The 15,517-nt window shown below is 43.8% G+C and overlaps 1 protein-coding gene across 7 annotated transcripts in view; it reads right to left on the reverse strand.

The window, feature by feature from the left end:
• Window positions 1–15,517, reverse strand: part of LOC119651223 (polypyrimidine tract-binding protein 1) — a 602,545-nt gene that overhangs the window by 226,927 nt on the left and 360,101 nt on the right. The window contains exon 1 of one of the 7 annotated variants that reach the window (XM_038054686.1): window positions 4,594–4,991. The exons of the other annotated variants lie outside the window; for them this stretch is intronic. The gene's annotated coding sequence lies outside the window, so the exon portion shown is untranslated. Of the gene's footprint in view, window positions 1–4,593; window positions 4,992–15,517 lie in introns of those variants that run through there. 7 annotated transcript variants of the gene reach the window in all.

The raw sequence follows: 15,517 nt of genomic DNA on the forward strand, positions 1-15,517 counted from the left end.
ACCACTGTCACTGATTGCAAAGTCGTTCCCTATGAGACCATCGCACCTCAACATCGGCCGTTGATTGCTGTCTTGCGAATTAAGCCACCGATAAAACGGCGTGAGGAACGCACTGGCCCGCCGCGCATTAAATGGTGGCGATTTGGTGAGAAGAACGAAGAAACGGTCTCACTCATACGATTGCCAACCATTACGAATGTGGAAGAATCATGGAACCAAATGAAAGACACGATCCACAAAGCGGCCTCTGCAACCCTCGGGGTCACCAAGCCGGGTAAGCGGTACATCAACCGAGATACTTGGCTTTGGAATGATGATGTTGAAATGAAGGTCCGTGAAAAGAAACGCCTCTACCACAAATTTCTCGACGATAAAACGCCTGCTAATTGGCAAATTTATAAGAATGCCAACCGGGAAGCAAAGAAAGCGGTCGCTGTCACCCGAGCGAACCATTTCAAAAATCTTTACGATAAACTGGACACTCGGGATGGCGAGAGAGATCTGTACCGACTTGCTAAAAGCCGTGATGAACGCACACAGGATATCGAACACTTCTGTTGTGTTAATGACAAGAACGGTACTTTGCTTACTGATCGTCGAGCCGCGACGGATAGATGGCGAGAATACTTCGAGCAGATTTCAACTGAAGAATTTGCTCATCCTCCACTTCCACAATCATTGCCGACATTTGGAGCAGTTCCACCAGTCAGCGCAACTGAAGTCGAGGAGGCAATAAAACAAATGAAATCGGGGAAAGCAACAGGACCTGACGACATCGCATCTGAGCTCTGGAAAGCAAAGAGCTGGGACCCAACACCGTGGCTCAGTGAATTCTTTAACCGGGTTATTCAGGAAGGAAGAACACCATCTGACTGGCAAGAAAGTACCACTGTTCCAATATGGAAAAAGAAAGGTAGCCCAGCAGAATGTTCAAATTACCGTCCGATCCGGTTACTTTCCCATACCATGAAGATTTTTGAACGCATTCTTGACAACCGTATTCGCGAAATCGTTGAAATAACCGTGAATCAAGCCGGATTTGTCAAGAACTGCGGAACTACTGACGCAATACACACTGCGCGGTTACTCATGGAGAAACACCGTGAGAAGCATCGCCCTCTTTACATTGCCTTTCTGGATCTTGAGAAAGCGTTTGACCGTGTGCCACACGAACTCATCTGGTATGCTTTACGACAACACTTCGTGCCAGAAGAACTCGTGCGCTGGGTTCAATTGCTCTACCACGATCCGAAAAGTAAAGTTCGAAGTATGGCGGGTGTATCAAAACCGCTTCGTGTCTCTGTTGGTGTTCATCAAGGAAGTGCCCTCTCACCACTCCTCTTTGTCCTTGTTATGGACACCGTCACACGGGATATCCAACGTCCAGCGCCCTACACATTGCTTTATGCAGATGATGTTTTCCTAGCATCTGATAGCAAAAATGATCTCGAACAACTTGTTCAAAAATGGAATGATCGCCTCATGCAACACGGTCTCAGATTGAATGAAACTGAATTTTTGACGACCGATCCCCATGAAACAGGCACAATCACTGTCAGCGGCAGTGATCTGCCCAGAACTGAGCGATTTAAATACCTCGGGTCAACGCTATCAGCCAATGGAGAGCTGCGTTATGAAATTGCTTCACGCATTAACGCAACCTGGATGAAGTGGCGTTCCACAACTGGCGTCCTTTGTGATCGACGTATCAACGAACGTCTCAAATCTAAAATTTACCGCAATGTCGTCCGTCCAGTCGCTCTCTATGGTTCTGAGTGTTGGCCGACCATAAAAGACAATGAACGGCGTCTCGCGGTAATGGAGACGAAGATGCTACGTTGGACTAGTGGCGTCACACGTTTAGATCACATCCGAAATGAGGATATCGGCGATCGTTATGGGGTTGCACCGATCGTGGAAAAGTTGCGAGAGAGGCGTCTTCGATGGTATGGTCACGCAATTCGTGCAAACGAGAATTCACTTGCAAAGATTGGTCTGAACATCGAAGTCGATGGTAAACGACCAAAAGGCAGACCTAAGCAACGGTGGCTTGATACGCTGGACGGGGATTTGAAAGCCTCGAGATTGCACCCAGATCAGGCATTCGATAGAGCCAAATGGCGAAGCCGATCACGACGAGCCAACCCCGCTTGTGAACGGGACAAAGGCTGAAGAAAAAGAAGAAGACATGCAAACACTTTCATGATGCGGTGTACACTTCTGAAACCGTTGTGATCTGCGACATATTCCGCTTCCCTGACCAGCACAATAGCAAATTTTCTCCTGTCACGCCGTATACTACTCTGATTTTTTCGGATTTCGTTTGGCTTCAGAATCGGGAGTGTCACGCCCATCCCTCGCAGTGGTCAGTAGAGACTTCATGTCTTAAGATGCCCTTTCGGCACGTGGCTGACGACCTGTGCAGTGTCCGAGAGAACAGCATTTTTAATGTCGGCTTTTGTATTGTGCACATTCAGGAGGCAGCTCCTAAATTTACTGCTGATTGGGAACCTTTCGATCGGATTACTCATACGGTGTCAGTCAATTGAAACCCAACTGACCTTATGATAGGCTCTGAGCTCATGGTAAAGTGTCTTTAATTAATCAGTTTCGAAGAGTTCTTAATAAACATCCTGGAACTTCTCAATTATAATAATCGTTGGCACAACAATCCATATTGGATCAGGGCCTTGAAGTGTGTTAGAGAACTTCATTCAAGACCGTAACGGTACACTACAGACCACTGTAGGAGGCAATGTGGTCAGCATTGCGCTCGCCCGAGATTATTACCCTGATTTGACTCAGGTACTCATTCACAGCTGAGTCGACTGTTATTCGAAGTCAAATCACGATACAAATCCCACTGCCGCCAGCGAGATTTGAACCGCGACCTTCCGTACGACAGCTTTGTGCTCTAACCACTCAGCTATTCGAAACTTCTCAAAACACCTTCAACTTACAGTTTGTGTCCAAAACTTGATGCCTTGATTGGGTCTGCAGTACAGAGTACAAAGCGGAGCAACCCAACTCGGGTAATGTCAACAATGTTAAATAGCAGAATTCCAAGGAAACAACATGTGAATATTTTGACTCACTAGTGTCCCTCGGTCTTGCACACGTTTATCTTCTGATTCTGATTACCTCCTTCGCCCGATGCCGTCCGATGAGTCATTCGGTCAAGGTCTATAACGTGGTAAAAGAGTAAGTAGATGTCATCAGTGTAGTCAACGTCTTTTCTTCATCATCGTAAATGAGAAGTCTATCCCTGACGTTCTTCGTAGATTATCGAAAGGACGTGCAAACTCTTTCCTGATGCGGATACGGTACCGAAATCGTTGTTGGCGTTGTTGGCAGATTTTACTTCCTTCCGATGATGAAGCAATAAAAATTGCAGAAATTGCGAAGCCTGTCATAGTTATTACGTCCATCAAGGCCACACCTCCCCATCACAAGCTCAAGTAAGATATTATCAGGGCCATTCTTGACATTAAGATCACCGTTCACAATTTTACTTCTAGGAAGCTTTTTTTGAATCAGAGGGGCATTCTATATTCTGCAGGCTGGTTTCATAAGTCCGACTGTTGAGACCAGCTAGGAGGCGGCGTTAAAGCACAGACAAAGACAGTTTTTGATAGTGGTTTCGTGAGTAACGACGAAGCTCATCTCAATGAACGTAACAAGATGCCCGATTGATCAGCCGAATGAACAATTAGAAGTAAGGCTGATTCGGTAATGCTTAGGGAAATTTGTTCTATCGTAAAAACTTCAAGGTCGGTGAAAATGTGAAAACCGTTGCCAATTCTACGGTTATCAATCAATCTTATTGACGAAAATGTGGTACATTTCCTTGATTTATAGAATTCCGACAGTGAAATGAACATGTGGATGATTGAGAGAGAACTCAACTTTCGAATTGCCGCTTTGCATACCATCATGACAAGCGATCTTAACATATTTCAAAAAGCGAAATAATTTTTCAGACAATATTATTACCCGGCACGCAGCCATTTAAGGACAATCTGTAAAAGAAGTGCCAGAGTCTTAAATAGTACAATCAGGCATTCTTCGAAATAAAAAATAAGAAAAAGTGTTGGTCTCTCTGCAGGTCGGCTTTTTTAAGCATAGAACTTGGCTTTATAGGACGCAATACTTTTAGGCACACCCATCTGTGCGTTCGTGAGCCTTGATGAAACACAACTTACCAACAAGGCCCCAGCGCTCTTGGCGCGACTGAGCTCCGATAGCAAAACGACATCAAAGACCACCATTTCGACGAACTTGCCCTACCGGTCAATCTGGACGAGGCTGCTGCCAAGGTGTCCTAGGATACGAATTGTGCATGCGAGAAAATGTATATATGCACATATATAATATGTACATGAATAACACTTGAAACTACATAAGTATACTAAGTTACTTTTCGAAGAGAATACCTGCATACATTATGAACAGTTGTAGCTTATGTGGTAATATATTCCAGGAATAGCAGGATTCCCACATACAATCGAAGAGCAAAGCCACGTCATTAATTCAAACAAAGGAGGAATTAAGTCATTTATACTATTACTAATTGCCAGATCTGGCGGGGTTTACCTCTCGATAAATGCTGTTACTGGTAGCAATCCACTTACAAACTGTTGCTCAATTACGCACAAAGAGCAACCTTCATATTCAGGAGCTGCACATCACATGTGTAGAAACGTTTTGTGATTAATATTTTTACTGAGGGTACTTAGCGATACGCCTCAACAACTGATAAATCAGTGTTTGCTGAGTAAATCGATACGCGGATCAAATCGAAGACGGTCGTTCGGGTTACAATGTTTTATCTGTTATTCACTTTTGATAGAAACTATATCATATTCCTCGCTGTGAACTCAGTAAAACACTCCCGTGTACGGCATGAGTATATTACCGCCACTCAGGCACAGAAACCTCTATCTATCCGCACTGCCCACATAAAAGTAAAAAATATTGTTTTAACTTTTAGCGCTATTACAACTCGTATGTCATCCGCTAAATACAATAGAATATCTCCGAAGGTAGAACGTGGGGCGAAGTGCACGCAAAAGAAATGAAGGGGTGTAATGGCCTCATCGCGAAGGTGATGGCGATATAGCATTAGCCCCGGCAACCGGTAATGTATTCGCTCTTTATTAAATATTTATAAACATTTGCGATGGTAGTGGTGATGGCAGTAGTGAAGCGCGAAAGGTAGTCATTAAATGATGCATAAGGCAGGTAACGTCAGCGAATAAGAATTTTTCTTTTCTGAGAGCGACGTGCATAGAAAGTATGCATAGGTTAGAAGCTAGAAATGGAGTTAGCACTGCCAGATGTATTCGAAGCCTCGAAATGTGGAATGCTATTCGCTGGAATGACGGGAATACTTAAGTGTTTCGTGATAGTCTGTAAGAAATAGGTTTAAAGGGAAGGATTACTCATAATCGACTTCAAATGAGAGCGACCTTCTCAAAAATATGCACAAAATCTTCCTCCAGAATAAAAAACTTCTGAACTGAAGAAACAAACAAGATGGATACCTGTAGCAATGCCGAAGGAAGGAATCTAGTTGGCTCTCGGACTCAGTGTGGCAGAAAAAGCTCAAAGACGCCGAGGCGTGCACCCGAGTCATAAATAGATCCAAAACATGGATACAATGGGTCGACTTGATATGTATGCATAATTAACCTTTATGATTTAATCGAGAATCGTGCAGTTGCAGACATGACCGGGTAACAACGCTCCTTGTCGTGTTGTTCGTTTTTGTGCTTTATGTTGCCAGTAGATCTTCGAGCACTCAATTTATGCATGTAAGGTTCGTTCCATGTTCTTTAGGAAACCTGTTTCCCAGATTCACTTTTGCATGAAATTTTTGGAATGAGTATAAGAAATGAACGGGGGAATGTTTCTATCTAGTCAGACGAAAAATTATAGTCAAAGAACTTTGTCGTGCAGTTTATGAGAAGAAGTCATACTTGAAGAGTTTGACAGTAAGAGCAAATACGTATTCACATGCTAAGCGCGCATTAATTTGTTAAAATTGTATAATGGTATCATGAAGCCCTTTGCCATCGAATTGCTTTAAACCTTTCAGTCAAGGTTCAAAATGTTTGCTAGTTAGTTGAAAGTCGGCCGGTGTGAACGGACGACATCATCACTACTATTACCATTTTTAATTCATTTCGATTTTGGTAGTACTGACCCCGGAGTCTATAAACACGTACTTCCGTCTACTCCCATCGGACACAACCTTGACATGGTGGTGTAGCCTGAAGAAGTTCAATACTATAACTGAGGTTGTCCACAACATGTACTTTGCAAGTGGCAAAAATTCACAAATTTCGAATTTACCCTAGACATCGAGCATTCAAGTCGGGGTCAAAACACAGATTTTGGAGACCCCACCAAGTGGAAAACTACTTCAATGGCAAAAATCAGCCAGAAAAAAAGAGCACAACAATCCTCATAATAGACTAAACTGCAAACTGCGGTCTGTCTAAATTTTCCAGAAGATAGAGAAAGATGCGGCAGATTGAAATTTAAGCCATAGGGAGAGGGAGACTGCGGGTTAAGTCTTGCCTTCCTCTACCTCTACTAGGAAAATTGGTCTAACACCGATATGCAAGTAGGGATCTATACGCCCTCGGACACGCCAATCTCTGCAGGCGAAAGAAGAAGCCATTGCGAAAGAAGGCAAAGCTCCTTCGGAATAAGAAGGGAGTTGCTGCACCTACACTTAAGGGTGGCGTGTGTTTGAGGTGAGGGAGAAGCATAGCCTCTGAGCACTCAATCCCTAATGGTCCATTGTACTCGATTCACCCGTCTAACGGAATGTCACGGATTCGTTTATTTATCGCAGGATTTCTATTAGTGGATGTGATGTTATCAGGTGCAGTTGGAGCAAATAAACATAACAAATTTGATTTTCGATGCGTTCATAGGCGGGGCATTCACATTGAAAATCCTCCATGGATTCTGTTTCCTCACTACAGGAGGGCCACGTATCATCTTGAACAATTTCTATTCTGAACATATGTTCAGCTAGTGGACTATGGCCAAGCAGCTTGCCCACAACACTTCTGTGAGTCTTCCTGCTTTTCCAAAAGATAAACTTTGCCAGATGTTTGTTTGGTTCTGACAAAAAAAGAGTTTTGTGTATTTAACAGCTTATTCCCAGTTTTCGGTGTAACTGACACTCCAATTGCTGGTTCCGGTCCGGGTATGGGGGAAATTGAACCCTGTTTTGCTAAATCATCCGAGATTTCATTTCCCGCCACAATGAGCGGATATCCAAAGTAGTGCCATTGAATTGAATCTAGAAACAGAGTTCAAACAATTTTTAGATTCCTGAACGATTTTTGAAGTGATCGAAGGACTGCTCAACGTCGCAATACAGCTTGAGTGTAGATTGGGATGTGCCTGACCTTTAACCGCTCGTCAATCGTTCACGTTGCAGCCCTTACGATCGCATACACTTCAGTCTGAAAGACCGTCGTCTTTTGTTCCAAGCGAAAAGTTTTATTCGAAGTAAACTCCTGCTCCAATTCCTCACAATACGCTCGACAGGAATTTCATTTCGACCGTTTTACGACCCTCTCCTTATACTGGTGGCAGAAGTATTTGTTGTCGTGACTGGATCTCGGATACCAGTTGACTTAGCTGTGAATGAGTGCCTCAGTCAAATCAGTTCAATAATCTCGGATGAGCACAATGCTGACCACATTGCCTCCTACAGTGTGATGTAGTGTATCGTCACGGTCCAAATGAAGTGCTCTAACACACTTCAATGCCCTAATTTAATACGGATTGTTTCGTCAACGATTATTATTATTATATTCACGCTGTGGGTTCCGGTATTTAAACCAGTTGTCGTTCTTATTGCTTTTGCAAGCACGATTTAGAAGTTATCTGATTGATTTGCTAAGTCTTTTTAGCACTCTGATCAATTCTAAGAACTTTGAAGTGCAGATTGTTGGGTTAATTACTTCACTTTTCCTTTGCCCCACGAACGGAGGGTGCACTCCCGCAGAGACTAGCTGAAGTGATATAGTCAAACAGGATTGCATTTGCTACTATTCCCACAAATATGCTGACCGTTCGCATTACAAACTATTAAAAGTTCAAGGCCACTTGATTCTGTGTACACTACCGGATCCCTTGACGTGGCTTCCTCTAATAATTTTTATATCAGGACGCATGCTGTCGATATCGAGGATCTCTCTTCGAAGAAGATCCTTATCGCCTTTACTGATCCAATGTTACAAATTTTGTTAAAACAAAACCATGTCTCTTGGCATTTATATGAGGACAGACCTGCAGCAGTGCCAGATGACGTCTCCAACATTCGTGCCACGGCGACAACTTGATTTTTCAAAGTAGTGGATGGGTTCGAAGTGTATGATCTCTTACCATTAGGAGAGTTACAATTCGTTGCTTTCATCTTCATGTATTTTTGGACACCTCTAGTGTAGTAGTAAATTACCACAAGCTCCTCTACCTAGCGCCTAGCTGTGGTCATCCCACAATACCAATTTCATAGCAAGAGGAAAAATATCATAGTTTTCTCAGCAAATACCTTGAATCTAACTTACGCGGAAGATTATCAAAACGAAAACCAACAAAGCGGGGCCCCGTACCGCACAAAATCAGGTTAATCATGCGGAGGCACATCTCCGAAATGCTGAGAGCCAGGTGATTACTACCAAGAAGGGAGAAATTGGGACGTCAAGCAGTGGATCCAAGGTTAACATTGGTGTACTGCGTGGACAACAACCAACGAACACCACTGCTCAAAGAGCAGGGATCAGCAAAAGCACGTCTGAGATAAATATAACAGACGTCCGGAAGGAGATAGGTCTCAGTGGCGCCGGTGTTAAATGGTACCTGCGCTACCTGAAGGAAGGCTTGAAACCAGAAAAGACCTTTAAGAAGGCTCAGCCATCTCCACCGGAGCCGAGGAAGCGGGGAGCAGCAGAGATCAGTCCGTATGAAGGGAATGCTCCCAAAAAATCCTGAACCCAAGGGGGAGAAAACCCGGGCAGGTCAGGAGTGAAGGCAGGACTCAGGAAGCCCGCCATTAGCTACGCTAGTGCCAAAAATGTCTCCCGAGCAAATACTCACTCGTGAGGAGCAGGAAACTATTGAGGACCTTGTCGTCAGGCAGATGTGCAAGGGATGAACTTCGAAGCTTGTATTCACCGGAATACGCTTTCGACCAGGCCTTATACTGGTGGACTGCGCGACGGACGACACTGCAGAGTGGATTAGAACCATAGTTCGTAGATTGTGAAACTGTCAACATGTGCTGGGGATGATATACCAGGAGCACACATTGTGACAGTTTTTCTACCAAAAGCCGCGACAATAGAAACAGAAGACCTTATGGACCTCCTAATCGCCCAGAATTAAGATCTCCATACCCGACTATGGAGAGTCTTCAGAAGCAAGGTGGAGGGCAAGGGTAAACTCCTCACGATTGGGATAGATGACCGATCCCTGGAGGCAATCAAACGTCGGAGTTGCCATATCAACTTCCGATTTGGAAACATATCCGTGCATGTGCACAGGGAAAAGCCGAGAAAAGATACCTCGGAGGAGACACTGAGTAAAAAACATACCGAGGTTCCCGAAGAAGTCTCGAAAGCCATAGAGGCGGAAAGGACTGGATCAACCAGGGAAGTAGACCTGTTGCCCAGTGAAGAGCAGAAGCTGGACGACCTAGCCCTAGGACTCCTAGAGTCAGGGTGGACAGCGATGCGCAGGAAAGCGCCATGTCGGAGGAGGAGGGCGATACTCCGACAGTGAAGAAGAGCTCCAAACAATAACGGAGCCAATGGCCAGCACTAAGATAGCCCAGATAAACCTCCACCATGCGAAAGCTGCATCTGCGGTAATTGCAAGGGCAAGTTCCAAGGAGAACATTGGAATAGCGCTGGCCCAGGAGCCCTGGGTGTCCCGGGGGAGGTTCGCGGTCTGCAAGGAGGAAGCATGCAGGTAATTTGCTACTCCTCTTGTGAAAAAAAAGCTTGCATAATTCTTAAACGTAATTTAAAATACATATGTCTTTCGACAAGGGGATGCTCTATCATGCGTCCTCTTTAACCTGGCCCTCGAGAAAGTGATCGGTGATGCTGAGGTAAATGCAAGAGGTACGATCCTCTTTAAGTCCACCCAACTACTGGCCTATGCTGACGATATACACATCATGAGAAGAACCACCCGAGACGTACAAACTGCCTTCATCCAGATTGAGCAGGCGGCGCGAGATCTTGGGCTGCACATCAATGAAGGCAAGACAAAATATATGGTGGCAACGTCAGCACCGAAGACGAATCAACCAACAACATCAAACCGCACTGGTCAAACACGAAGAAGAATAGAACTTTGAGACCGTTGACAATTTCTCCTATCTAAAATGGCCCCCTACATGAGGATGGACGATTCCGTAGCCTACACAATGACGAAATCTATGAGCGATACCATGACCGTCAGATTGTGGATAAAATCCGGCTCAATAGGTTACGGTGGGCGGGTCACTTAATCCGTATGGATGAGGATGATCCCACCCGGAAAGTCTATAAGGGCAATATCTATGGTAGAAAAAGAAGATGAGGCAGACCCTGCCTAAGATGGAGCGATGGCGTAGGTCAGGACGCCAGACAGCTTTTAGGGATATCGAATTGGTGGACCTCGGCACAAAACCGGGATGTCTGGAGTTCCTTATTAAGGCAGGCCTAGATCGGATACCGGTTGTTGCGCCGTTGATGATGATGATGATGATATATATCAAGGGCATGGAGACGGGCAAAAGTGGTCTTTATTCCAAAAGCGGGTAAAAAGGATCCTTTTCACCCGAAATATTTCAGACCAATTTGCCTAACGTCGTTCGTACTCAAAACGGTGGAGAAGGTCATAGACAACTATATGAGAACTAACGTTCTAAAGCATAATCCCCTACATAGGTGTCAACACGCTTGCCGGGCAGGACGGTCAACTGTCTGTCTGTATCAGCTGACGGAGGTACTACGGGATGCCATAGAAACAAAAGAAATTGCACTGTGCGCGTTTTTGGATATCGAAGGAGCATTCGACAACACATCGCACACAGAAATACAAGATGCCCTGAGCCGCAAGGGAGTGAGAAACACCCTGGCATTCTGGATGGGCAAAATGCTAGAGAACAAGCAAATAGAAGGTACAAATTCTATTGTCATGAACACCACTCATCCTCTGTCCACAGGATGGGGTAGAGTATGGTAGTGGATGTACTCCTGGACGTGTTAACAAATACTGGAATACATGTCCAGGGTTACGCGGACGACAATGTTTTAATCTGTAGGGGCAAATATGAAGATACCCTATGTGATAGAATCCAAACTGGACTAAAGAGTTACTAGTGCCTGGTGCAGGAAGGTGGGACTGCGGATCAACCCAGCCAAAACCACCATAGAATCACTAGGAGGCGTAAGCTTGATCGCCTGAGAGCCATAGTATTACATGATATGGAGTCAAACGACAAACAGAGGTAAAATATTTGGGAATGTCGGAAAGCCACGAGGGTTCCGATGACTTCTAGATCCATAGCAGGAAAAAAATGGGGTTGCAGCCCGAAGATACTACTTTGGATATATACTGCAATAGTAATGCCAATGATTACCTATGGAGCGGTAATGTGTGCGGAAAGAACCGAACTGTGCACACAAGCCAGGGAATTACATAAGCTCCAAAGGCTGGCTTGCGTGTGTATCAGTGAGTCAACGAAGACATGCCCAGCAGCATCCTTGGAGGTCCTTCCGGGATTAACCCCTCTCTATCTGCACATACAGATGCAGGCAAGGAAGGCAATATTAAGAGTGGCCGGTAGTATCAGTGAGGCGGGGAGCTGCCTAAATCGAAGGAAGATTGATATTCTTTCTAGGCGGTATCCCGAATTACTGATACCAAGGGATAACATGACAACGAGGTTTCACTTCGATAACAAGTTTGAAACACATTAGAGTAAAAAGGCAAACTGGGAGAACCTGGCTGCGACATACGGCTTAAACCAGCAACTGATTACTTGGTACACTGACGGATCCCTCACAGCAGAGGGAGTGGTGTCATTGGTCCAAGGAAAATGTACTTTGAGCCAATGGGCAGGTGCACTAGCGTATTCCAGGCAGAAATATACGCCACAGACAAATGTGCCTCCTTTAATCTGGAAAGGAACTACAGGGGGCAGAACAGTGCTATTCTCACCGATAGCCAAGCAGCGATCGAGGCACTTAGGTCCAACCAGGCGAACTCTAAACTTGTGTGGGAATGCCTTGAGAGACTGAATACACTCGGCTTGTCCAACAAGGTCTGGGTACTTTGAGCTCCAGGCCATGCTCGATTGGAAGGCAACGAAGCAGCGGACGAACTAGCCAAGAAGGGAGCAGGGACGCCTTTACACGGGTAAGAATCCTTCTGTGGAATCGGAAACGGTTTCATGGCTATGAATCTAAAAAATGAAAGGGGAACGATTGAGGGAACTGGGCGGGCCTACCAGGGATGGAGCAGTCCAGGGTGCTTATTGAGGGATACGAACCAATACGCACAAAGGATTGCTTAAACCTCACCAAAAAGAACCTCCGAATCATAGTGGGAATTCTCACTGGTCATTGTTGGCTGAACTATCACCTAGGGAAGCTAGGGATATCTACGGACACTGCCTGCAGGTTTTGTGAGGAGGAGGAAGAAACCTCTATACACGTCCAGGGACAGTGTCCGGCACTTGTGCAAAGCAGGTCGATCCATGACATGCCTTCAAGAGACAAGTATCAAAGCGAGGAGAGATAGTACCCTTATTTTTGCTGATTAGCAGCTACTTTTAGCAAGTATATTAAGTTTTATCTAAGAGAGAGAGGTGAACATCTTCACAAGCACGGCCTGGAACCTAAGCGCTCAAGCCCTCATTAGCTTTTATCAGCAAAACAAACCCACCAGCGGATATAATCACAGGCCTCACAATGAAGCACCTGAATTTGCGTACAGGTTTTGATCAAAAAAGCCAAGGCTCCCCCTATGCTTTCAACGCAGTCTCAATCGGTGCTATTTATTATTACTTCCAGACCCACTCTGGGGTACAAAGTGAAGTACATCCTTGATCAGAGGACCACTCGTCATAAAGCCAGGAACATAACAAGTGCATTGTCACAAATGGTAGAGTTTCGAACTTATTTCCGGGATATCCGGCGTGGATTTTCCCTTTCTCGATTGTGGCAATTGGGTAGCGAGATGTTTGACTCCATGCAGGCGAACAAGTCATTAGTTATCAAAGTATTGTCTTCTGTCCAAGCATGATTTAACGTGATACACTTCCGAAGACTGTGATCGCAAACCCAGTCCGGTGCAAGATTCAACGCACCAGGCTAAATTTTGGAAGACTAGTAAAGAAGGTAGATGTCAAGGGGTACTTCGGAGAAGTTACATTTAAGTGGGGGCAGATCCGAATGAGTCCTTTACTCACTTTGTTTGAAATACTTGACATTGAGCTAGTTTGGATTAAATGCTTTTTAACACAGAAAAGAATGAACTTAATGACAGATGGAAGGCGTTATATGGCTGCTAGCAATTCTTGATATTTTTTTTGCCAAGCGCCTAACACTTTAATCTTTTTTTTCATATCATTATTCGAAAAGTCATACATCTTTAGACAATTTGTGTGAGCCTCGAATGTGGTAGAAATTTAGAAATGATAAATGAAAAATAATAAATCACAAACAAATAATTCAAACTGAACCAATCGCATGGCTTGCTAAATTGATTCATCTCAAAATATATTATTGCCAAATTGATTATGAGTGAATTTCCTGGTTATGGTAAGCGCTTTAGTCCTTAACGTATACGAATCAAGTATCATTAGGATTATCATGTGATTATCGTTCAAGGGATGCCAGAAACTGAATATCGTGGAACAATGTTTGCTCCCCGCTGTAACTAATCTAAGCTATCAGCATGAATTCGGTTAAGTGCTACTTTGTGGTATTTTCAGTTAATTGAACGAGATAATTTGATAATACTCGTACTGTTCTCATGTATTTAAAGTTACATGACTTGCTAACCAGGTTTCCTCCGTCATCTGATGTGAATAGAAACTTTTAGGAAGTACATCTACCCTAATTAACGACTTTATCATTTATATGATACACTTTTTCGAAAATGTTATTACAACATGAAGAGGATAAGAAAGACCGACCTGTATGCATAATCTTTTATTTATCTTACCAGATTTTTGTTTAGAAAACTAACTTTACTTCTTTCGCCAATATCCAAGTTTCCACATAATTCGTCGAAGTCAATCGACACAGAAAATATCCTTGAATGCTTACCTGCAAAAAAGAAAAATAAGACATTTTAGTAGTTGAAAATTTTGGAATCTTAGTGATTTTATTATGGTTTGGATCTGTCAGCACCTATGTCCAGTTCTACTGAAATGGATGCCAAATTATTGACGCACAGGACATACTGACTTATGATAAACCGAAGTGCCAAGGACTCTGTTGAAGATCTGGCTAGAAAAGAAAACGAAAGGGAAGACATTTGCAAGTAAATTTTTGTGCGGAAGGAGAAAGGAACACTAAAATTTTGAGCAACTAACAGCTACGTCAAAAACAAAAAGAGTCACGGGTGAAAGTAGGTTTACCGTATCACAATCAATGCGGAGCATTTTGATATTTGATGGTCAGGACGTTGAAAATTTTTGAGCTAAATACCGTAGAACCAAAGAAACTCTGAAGAAAACACCTTCTAGGCTGAACAATAAAACGTCAAGACGACACGAAAGGGAACATTTCTATGAGGAAAGCGCCAGAGTAATAGTTCCTTAAACCAGATGTTATTTTAAATACGGTATTGAATAAAATATAATAATATAAACAGGATTCATTCTAGTAAATTTTTATTATATTTCTGTTTGTTTATGAAAAGGAAAATTATTGTGACACATAATGCAATATGCACAACCACAGTTTTTGTAAGCTGAAATAGGCTCTGTTGGGTGCCAACAACCGTGTGCGGTTATGATTTTCGATCCTAGATAGGAAAAATGTTCAACGGTCTCAAAGTTGTGGTCTCCTATCTTTATCGTTTTCGTTTGACCAATGCGATTCGATGTTATTCTTTGATTGGTTTTTGGCGCTGACGTTGCTACCATGCACTTCGTCTTGCCTTCATTGATGTGCAGCCCAAGATCTCGCGCCGCCAGCTCGATCTGAATGCTGCTTTTATCTGGCCCCGCACATTGGTACCGACAAATCAGCCGTTCTTACCAATTTCGTCGGCATACTGAATTTTCTCATGACCGTATATAGTTTTACCCTGGCTATGCTCTCATAGGCGCCTTTAAAATCGATGGAAACATGGTGCAACTGATGTCCATATTCCAACAGTTTCGCTTGCCGCAGAAAGAGAATCTGAACTGTTGCTGGTTTGCCTCAAGTGAAGCCTCTTTGGTATGGGTTAATCATGTTCTGGGCGTATGGGGTTCATCAAA

Source organism: Hermetia illucens, chromosome 3, assembly GCF_905115235.1.
Source record: "Hermetia illucens chromosome 3, iHerIll2.2.curated.20191125, whole genome shotgun sequence".
NCBI classification, from domain to species: domain Eukaryota; kingdom Metazoa; phylum Arthropoda; class Insecta; order Diptera; family Stratiomyidae; genus Hermetia; species Hermetia illucens.